Source organism: Copadichromis virginalis, linkage group LG23, assembly GCF_057382275.1.
Source record: "Copadichromis virginalis isolate Kocher_CV1m ecotype Utaka linkage group LG23, C_Virginalis_male_GT1.1, whole genome shotgun sequence".
Classification (NCBI taxonomy): Eukaryota; Metazoa; Chordata; class Actinopteri; order Cichliformes; family Cichlidae; genus Copadichromis; species Copadichromis virginalis.
The window spans coordinates 28,328,306-28,338,634 of record NC_140639.1 but is presented as its reverse complement, the minus strand read 5'-3'; positions in this window follow the sequence as shown (position 1 = coordinate 28,338,634).

Sequence of the window (10,329 nt, the reverse complement as noted above, 5' to 3'; positions counted from 1 at the left end):
GACTGATGAAATGAGAGTGAGTCTTGATGGGCCAGATGGATGGGCCCGTGGCTGGATTGGTAAAGGGCAGAGAGCTCCAGTCCGACTCAGACACCAGCAAGGTGGAGGTGGAGTACTGGTTTGGGCTGGTATCATCAAAGATGAGCTTGTGGGGCCTTTTCGGGTTGAGGATGGAGTCAAGCTCAACTCCCAGTCCTACTGCCAGTTTCTGGAAGACACCTTCTTCAAGCAGTGGTACAGGAAGAAGTCTGCATCCTTCAAGAAAAACATGATTTTCATGCAGGACAATGCTCCATCACACGCGTCCAAGTACTCCACAGCGTGGCTGGCAAGAAAGGGTATAAAAGAAGAAAAACTAATGACATGGCCTCCTTGTTCACCTGATCTGAACCCCATTGAGAACCTGTGGTCCATCATCAAATGTGAGATTTACAAGCAGGGAAAACAGTACACCTCTCTGAACAGTGTCTGGGAGGCTGTGGTTGCTGCTGCAAGCAATGTTGATGGTGAACAGATCAAAACACTGACAGAATCCATGGATGGCAGGCTTTTGAGTGTCCTTGCAAAGAAAGGTGGCTATATTGGTCGCTGATTTGTTTTTGTTTTGTTTTTGAATGTCAGAAATGTATATTTGTGAATGTGGAGATGTTATAGTGGTTTCACTGGTAAAAATAAATAATTGAAATGGGTATATATTTGTTTTTTGTTAAGTTGCCCAATAATTATGCACAGTAATAGTCACCTGCACACACAGATATCCCCCTAAAATAGCCAAAACTAAAAATAAACTAAAAACTACTTCCAAAAACATTCAGCTTTGATATTAATGAGTTTTTTGGGTTCATTGAGAACATGGTTGTTGTTCAATAATAAAATTATTCCTCAAAAATACAACTTGCCTAATAATTCTGCACTCCCTGTAGTACTGCAAGGTAGTTAAGATAAGATGGGGCCTGATTATTCGTTTATATGTGAGAAGGATTTTAAACTTGATTCTGGATTTAGCAGAGGGGCCAATGAAGAGAAGCCCATATACTCGCTCTTTCTAGTGTTTTTCAGTAAAATTAAATTCAAATTAAGTTAAATTCAAATTTTATTTGTCACATACACAGTCATACACAGTATGATATGCAGTGAAATGCTTACACAACTGCTCGTGACCTAAAGAAAAAAAAGTCTATGAATAAGATAGGAAATACATATGAAAATTAAAAAGGGTCAATTTAACTAGGAAGGAATAAAATAAAATATAAAAATGAAAGTTGAAAATAAAATAACTGTACAGGGTGGGCCATTTATATGGATACACTGTAATGAACATGGGAATGGTTGGTGATATTAAAGTCCTGTTTGTGGCACATTAGTATATGTGAGGGGGCAAACTCCTCAAGATGGGTGGTGACCATGGTGGCCATTTAGAAGTCGGCCATCTTGGATACAACTTTTGTTTTTCAATAGGAAGCGGGCCATGTGACACATCAAACTTATTGGTAATGTCACAAGAAAAACAATGGTGTGCTTGGTTTCAACGTAAATTTATTCTTTCATGAGTTATTTACAAGTTTCTCTTTGTTCACAGCCATTGACATGTCGAAGAGGTTAACACGTGAGGAGCGGATCGAAATTGTGTTGATATCTGGTGAACGCAGTAACCGGGTCATTGCAGCAGATGTTGTTAAGATTCAGAAATTGAGGAGGAGAGTAAAAACAACCATGGTCCAGAAGAGCTTGGTCAAACAGTTGATTTTAATGAACACACGCAGCGTGGGGAGATGTACAATCCGAAACACCAGCTGTATATCTCCACCCAAAAAGACACTTCAGATTGCTTTTGATTCATCAGGATTAACGCCAACTCATGCGTCATCAGATACAATATATGCATACATCAAATCAAAACCACAATGACTTTTAACACAGTTTGAAAAGAACATTGTCTCCGTCTCCACGCCAGGTGCTTTCTGTCACTCTTTTGACTGTCGCTTCTCCAAAACCACAGATCATGCTCTGCAAGAAACTCTTCTGTTTTGCAGAGACAATTTTGCAGCTGCAAGAAAAACATGATTAACCTCTCACTTATAAATGAGTCTATCTACTGTGTGTGTGTGTGTGTGTGTGTGTGTGTATGTCCTGACCTCACTTGACACTCTGTGTCACCTCTCGCCTCACCCACTAACGCTCACAGTCAAACAGAGGCCACTCTCAAATGTGTTAGCAGTTTACTAAAACTATATGTGTAATATATTGAATAAATGTTTTAATCAAGAACCACTACTAGAAGCTTAATAACAGAATATAAAAGTATAAAAGACAATTTGAATACCCTGGTTATTCAAATAGCATCATTCAAACAGCTCCTCAGAATAACCATCACTTACACTCTGCTTTTAGTTTCACTTTTGCAAAAGCACGCTCTGCAAACCTACGGTTTCCTGTCAAGACTTTCAGGCCCAGAGTGTACTCAGAATCAACAGAATCAGCACATACACACTTAAGATTATAACAAGCATTCAAAAGCATTTAATATTATAGATTCAACTCAACAGTTTAAAGTGGTTATAACTGCACCTGTAATAAAGGCTAATTGGATTCCGAAATGTTTAAACATCTAACTACAATATCAATGCTGTAGATTATTTTATTAATGCAATGGTAATGATGATAATTATTAACAATAGCAGCAAAATAATTTCCCTGCTCTCCCTCTTTTCCTAAAAATAGGGTCACTACACTTTACTTGTTTCATTTCTCTGACCCTCTCTAGCCATCCTCTGGCTCAGCAAATCAGACAACAACCTCATGTGATCTAAGTGGTCCAGTAATAAAACGCCAGCTCCCACTCGAGAACACTCCATGCGTAAGATTAGGTTTTTTCTGCGTCCCTCTTTTGTGGTCCATCATGCCTCGGGCCTCCAGGATCCTCACCCCTCTGTGGTCGCCGAGATCTTCTGCAAAGGAAACAAAACACCTTTTCCTACGCCTCCCTAACTTATCATGTTTGGGACTCTTTAATCAAAAGCATGATCCTAATTATCTTTTGACTTATTGACTTGTATTTATATATATTCTTCAACGTTACTCATCATTTTAACACTCCTAAAACGCTGCTTTCATGTCCCTGCATATGTTTCCTGTTGCTCGCCTTTTCTGATCATCAACATCCTATACACAAAACTGTCGCTGCTGCAAGTGCCTTAACTCTAATCTAAAGTCACCTTTCACAAGAAAATCATTATAAGCGCCTATTCTACTAAAAGATCCAAGAGAGAACAACCATTTTAATCAATTAAGTTTAAACATATAAGCAATTACTCATGCATACATTTTATCCTAGCGAAACACTGCCTAAAAACAACTCCTGTGTGTTAACACTAACTTCATTTTAACACTCACATTTCCTATGTTATAACCTGTTTTTGATATAGCCTTTTTATTTCATTTTGGACCTTTTAATGTAACAATACCTTCTAATTCTAGTTTATCAGACTTAACCAAAATATATGCTTTCCTTCCTTTGGTCCTTCTTTAAAGCAAGAAACTCCTATTCAGTTCCTCTTTTTTGTCACTTGTTACAGGGCTAAATGAAATGAATTTCAGGCCTCTGGCCTGACAGGTTTATGGGTCTATGTGTTTGTAAGCATGTGCGGCCTTCTATGCTCCAGTCACTTAGCACAATAGATTGCCTGGACATTCGCGCCAAACAAAGCTTTTGACCTTCATTTTAATAGACTGAGCCACAACTCCTTAATAAGCATCAAAATTCATCCATCCATCCATCCATTTTCATCCGCTTTGTCCGGGGCCGGGTCGCGGGGGCAGCAGCCTAAGCAAAGAGGCCCAGACCTCCCTCTCCCCAGCCACCTCCTCCAGCTTATCCGGGGGAACACCAAGGCGTTCCCAGGCCAGCCGAGAGATATAATCTCTCCAGCGTGTCCTGGGTCTGCCCCGGGGCCTCCTCCCGGTGGGACATGCCTGGAACACCTCACCCAGGAGGCGCCCAGGGGGCATCCTTGTCAGATGCCCGAACCACCTCAGCTGGCTCCTTTCGATGTGGAGCAGCAGCTGCTCTACTCTGAGCCCCTCCCAGATGGCCGAACTTCTCACTCTATCTCTAAGGGAGAGGCCAGCCACCCTTCGGAGGAAGCTCATTTCTGCCGCTTGTATCCACGTTCTCGTTCTTTCGGTCACTACCCACAGCTCGTGGCCATAGGTGAGGGTAGGGACGTAGATCGACCGGTAAATTGAGAGCTTCGCTTTTACACTCAGCTCCCTCTTCACCACGACGGACCGGTGCAGCGTCCGCATTACTGCAGCCGCAGCCCCAATCCGTCTGTCGATCTCCGGCTCCCTTCTCCCATCATTCGCGAACAAGACCCCGAGATACTTGAACTCCTCCACTTGGGGCATCAAAATTCAATGTGTATAAAATCATTTCTACGTATAAGCTCTCCCCTCTATCCTAAAAATAAATCTATGTAATATCTCTATGTGTAAGCCTACATTATAACCACTTCTAGAAATCAAAAAGAAATCAAACATTTTCTACTCCCACAATCTTCACTAGTTTTCCCCAAAGCATATCTTTTTGTTAAAGTGTCCCACAATTTCCCTCTAAGATTTGTATACAGCTTTAAAAACACCGGCATTTTATCTTCTAAACAGGATTCAGTTAACTTTAATCCTTTAACCTAAACATAAAAAATAAAAATTTCTGCCTCAGTTTTACCATATCTAAATTATCAAAAACCCCAAAAGTCATAAAATGATCCTAAAACCTATTTCAAATTGAACCTTAAATTCCCCCTTTTTTGACACATCTCATGTGTCAAACTAAAAATGCCTTACCCAAGCTTAGGAAATTAAAAGAAAAAGGTTAGTTACATCATCTCTCAAAACACCTCAGCAATCCTCCTCTCAGGTATATTTGCTCCGACCCTGCAAACCTGTGTTTAAGGAATGAAATCAATTTAATCATCATGTCGCATCTTTTCGAACTCCTGGCTCCATCCAGAGCCTGCATCCTTGGAACTTCCTAAAAACAAAACCTGGATTTCACATTTCATACTCAGTTTTCCCCCTTATGATCCAATCTGTGTTATAAAAAATTATCTTAAAACAGAACAGTTATCAGTCATGTGTTTGGTCAGTTAATGGTAACATGAGTTATATCAAAAAATGTTTCCACTTTAGCATATGGCATTCTCCCAACAATATACTATAATACCATAATCTAACCCCAGTCAATAAAACAGAAATTTTCTCAAAGCAAACGTCAGCAACCCAAAATCAGCATCCCCAGAATTAAGCCTTCCACTCCTCCTGCTTATGGCAAAAGCAAAGCAAAGCAAAGTATACCCTTTCTCTTGCTGGCATGGCAAATTGTTTGTCCACATATATTCATCCCAACTTTAGTCCAGTCACACACATTCACTCACATGCATTCACACCAGGTATTGCTAATAGTGGAGACTGCCGCGCAAATAATCAGATTCTCCACTCTCAGCAAAATGAGCTCATTCATTTGTTTTATTTTGTTTTTAGGAAAACAGTTCTTTATGCTTTTGGACTGGATTGAATCGCTACAATCCTTTTAGACAGGGACTTTCAATCTGATCAGTTCCCCACAGGTAGCCTTCTCCTCAGCCAGTTGTAATCTGGAAAGCCCACCTTATATTTGCTCTCCCGAGAATTTGTCAGCGCTGTTATTCACTGTTCCAGGCCTGCTTAGAACGAAGATGAGAAAAAGAGAGCTGACTATTAGCTCATCAAAACACAAAACAAATTCACCTGATAGGTTTTCTCTATGTGCACTGTTGCAAAAATAATGAGCCCAATTCTAAACATGTCCATGTTTAATAAAACTCCCTCTATTAAAAAAATGTCAATACAAGACACCCTACGAGACCACCCATCTCCCATGCTACAGTTAGCAAACTGCTTGCTAAGTCTGGTGAAACTGGTTCAGTGTTGGATTTGCCAAAATGTGGACGCAAGAAAACTGTCACTAATGAAGAAACATCAGTGGCTGTCCTAGCTTCATTCAGCAAGAGCCCACAGCGTAGCACTCGCCGCATGTCACTAGAGAGTGCCATTAGTCGAACATCCCTTCGGCGGATATTAGCTACTCACAAATGGCACCCTTACAAACTCCAGCTACTGCAGCATCTCAACGAGGATGACCCAGATCGGCGCACAGAATTTGCAGAATGGGCAAAACAAAAGTTGGAACAGGACCCTCAGTTCACACAGAAGATTTTGTTCAGTGATCAGGCAAACTTTTATGTGAATGGTGAAGTTAACAAACAAAACCACCGCTATTGGTCTGACACTAACCCACATTGGATGGATCCCTCCAAGACTGTTGGAACAACAAAAGTGATGGTTTGGTGTGGTATATGGGGTACAACGATAGGATGATCTGATATCGTCGTGTTGATGTTGTTCCCAGATCATCATGAAAATGTTGTTCCATGTTCAACATTGGAAGTGACCAATCACATTGTTGTGGCGTTATTCTTTTGCGCGCCAAGCCATTCGTGCATTTATGAATATCCAATGTTGCATTGACACTATCAGTTCTGCTTACTGTTTATTAAAGGGTTACGGTTAATAAACATTGATCGGCGGACAGAGGCAGTTTCTCGCAGCTTAAGTACAGTTTTTTGTTTTACTGCGTTTTTTCCCGAAGTCGCAAAAGTATGACGTCACAACATTCTGATTGGTCATTTGCAATGATGATCCTCGAACAACATTTAGTATGGTGCTCTAGGAACAACACCAACACAACGATATCAGATCGTGCAACAACAATAGTGGGTCCATTCTTCATCAATGGAAACCTCAAGGCCACTGGATATTTGAAATTGCTACATGATGATGTGTTTCCCTCTTTATGCACTGAAGCTGGCACGTTCCCTGAGTTTTTCCAGCAAGATGGTGCACCACCACATTATGGGTGCCAGGTCCGAGCATTCCTAGATGAACAGTTTCCTGGAAAGTGGATTGGTCGTCGTGGGCCAGTTGAATGGCCCACAAGGTCTCCTGATCTGACCCCCTTAGACTTTTATCTTTGGGGTCATCTGAAGGCAATTGTCTGTAGTGTGAAGAAACGAGATGTGCAGCACCTGAAACTATGGATACTGGATGCCTGTGCTGGCATTTCTCCTGCGGTGTTGCTATCAGTGTGTGAAGAGTGGGAGAAGAAGGTTGCATTGACAATCCAACACAATCGGCAGCACATTGAACCAGAGATGGGCAGTAACGCGTTACTTGTAATGCGTTACTGTAATCTGATTACTTTTTTCAAGTAACGAGTAAAGTAAGGGATTACTATTGCAAAAACGGTAATTAGATTACCGTTACTTTCCCGTAGGAATGCTGCGTTACTGCATTACTAAAACCGTGATTTTTTGCGACAATGTCTCACGACAGTGACGTAAGCGAGTGCGCCGTTAGTGACAACAGCTGTGTGCAGATCAACAATGGATCACATATCGATTGCGGGAGAGAGTATGAGCGTGCAGCGTTTAAAGCGTGGAAGTACTGACCTTACTTTAAGTTTGATTCCATAAAAAGTGACAAAAACATTAGCGTCCATCGTGCGTGGGAAGATAACTTCTTTTTACAGCGAAAAAAACTCCTAAACTTCCAAGCAAGCACCAAGTGCGCAACGACGTAATCGGAAATTCACAGAGAAACTCGCGGATTCTTCAACTGACCGCGGCACACCTGCACCAGGGTACACCTCCGCCTACCGCAGTCCTGCTTTACAGATGAAAATAGAGCAAGAGGACCGCTGAGTCTTTGACTTTATTTATTTTCTGCTGTGTTTTACTTGCATCTATTTGAAAGAGTGAGTGTAAACACAAAAAATATTTTATTTTCTGTGCTGGAATGTGCAGAAAATAGATTTAAATTTTAAACTAATTTATTCAAGTCAGAGAATGTTGCATATAATTAAATTTTTGCTTGATGCATAAAGTTAAAAGGTTAAAACTGATAAAACAAGTTTAAAAAAAGAGACTTTTCCATTTGATTACATTTTGTATGATGGATTATGCAGAAAAAGTAGAATTGGGCTGAAAGATCTATCGCTTTATCACCTCTTCAGGTTGTAAAACGTGTTTTTAAAAAGTAACTAAGTAATTAATTACTTTTGAAAATAAGTAATCAGTAAAGTAACGGGATTACTTTTTTGGGGAAGTAATCAGTAATTAGTTACTGATTACTTTTTTCAAGTAACTTGACCAACACTGCATTGAACACATTTTTATAAGTGGTCAGAAACTTGTAAATAACTCATGAAAGAATAAAGTTACGTTGAAACCAAGCACACCATTGTTTTTCTTGTGACATTACCAATAAGTTTGATGTGTCACATGGCCCTCTTCCTATTGGAAAAACAAAAGTTGTATCCAAGATGGCCGACTTCTAAATGGCCACCATGGTCACCACCCATCTTGAGGAGTTTGCCCCCTCACATATACTAATGTGCCACAAACAGGACTTTAATATCACCAACCATTCCCATTTTATTACGGTGTATCCATATAAATGGCCCACCCTGTACAACAAAATATCCCTGCTGTTTGCAGATGATGTGATTCTATTCTCTTCATTATCTCCTGCTTTCACTGGGGCGAAGGTTTGTTGCTGATGGCCGGTCGTATGGAATATGACCACAGATACAAACAGGAGAAGATCTCAGAGTAGAAATCCTGCAGAGGTTTCAATTGTCAGTTGGCTTGGAAATGCCTCGGTGTATTTTCAAAAGACTTGGAGGAGGTGGATGAGAAGAGGGAGGTCTGAGCATCTACACTTATACTGCTGCCCGCACATCCTGGATGTTGTTGAAATCTCCCAATTCTTTGAATCTTTGGGCTGAAGGAAGGACAATACTCGGTGTAGAAATGCTCAATCAGCAATCATTTATTTCCATACAATTCAACACAAAGAGCATTTAGAACCATCATGATGGGGAGACCTGCCTGCAGAGGGTCACAGCAGTCTCAAAATGGTGACGGGTTACACAGCCTTTTATAGCTCCTAGCGGCCCCCACCTAGTCGTAAAAGACCAAACATTAACATTCTTTCTCTCTTACGGCGCCTAAGTTATGACCTCGGCTCCCTGTCTTTCTGCTCTTCTGAAAGGTGGGGGTATGGAATGTGGTCTGTCTCTTCTATTATCGGCACAAGGTCCTCTGCACACAACATTCTCTTCATGATTCAGCAGTATGAAATGTCAAGAAACAGTGTAACACATTCAACAGTGTCGAGTAATACAGGTCAATCCAATAGATCTAATGATTTTCACACTCTTTTAAGTCAGAAGTATAATGCAAACTAAGACTACATACTGATCACACACTCTATGTTAAAGGGTATAATATGATCTACAGCAGTATCATACTTCAACTACTTTGATTACATATATAAGGTAACATATGATAACAGAATAATATCACAATGTCTACATTGCATGAGACCAAACTGTAAATCAAAGTAATTGTGCATTTAAAGAATTGAATGTGAAACTCTTAATATGTTGATTTTGCAGAGAAAGAAGCGTCTACAAGAAAGTGGGTGACAAAGTCGTCCTCACACCAGGCTCTGTGCCTGCTTCCATCACCAGGATCAAGTGGACACATGATCAGGATGTTGCTCTGGAGTGGACCAGACAAGAACCTTTCACCTCCTGGCACTTCCGACGTACATTCACTGAAGATTTAAATCCATATACATAAACAGATTACATAGTTTTAATGTTTGCATGTAGCGTATTTAGAAAAAAGTCATGACTCTCATTGTAAAACTATGAAGCCTAAAAGTATCCTTACATTTTTCCTTTAATTTAACCCTTGAAAATACACCAAACATGAAGGTTTCGGTACTGACGACCTTTAAATAAATTTAAACCTTTGCATAAGTAATATTTTTGAGGGACACATTTACGCAGACCAAGAGACTAGTTGTTGATTGCCTGACAACCATCGGTTGCCAGAGAAAAATGTGTTTTCTCTGACTGATTGGGTGGCAAGTAGTTGTGGGAATTTGCTGACTGTAGAAAGGTGAAATTGGTTGCAAAGAGGTATTTGGTGCTCCACTGAAAACCTCCTTCCAATTGGTTTAGTAATGAGCAATAGTTTGTAATTGGAATTTTTAATTTCTACTTTCAATTACGCAGACTTGTCTGCCGACATGCGCCATCTGCTCCCCAAACAGATGTAAAACTCAAAAGTGTGACACAAACTGGAAACAGAGCTCGTTTGCCTTCAAAGTAAAAGTTGCAGCTTTTGAAACATGTTGATTTTGCAGGTAAGGCAGAAAAGT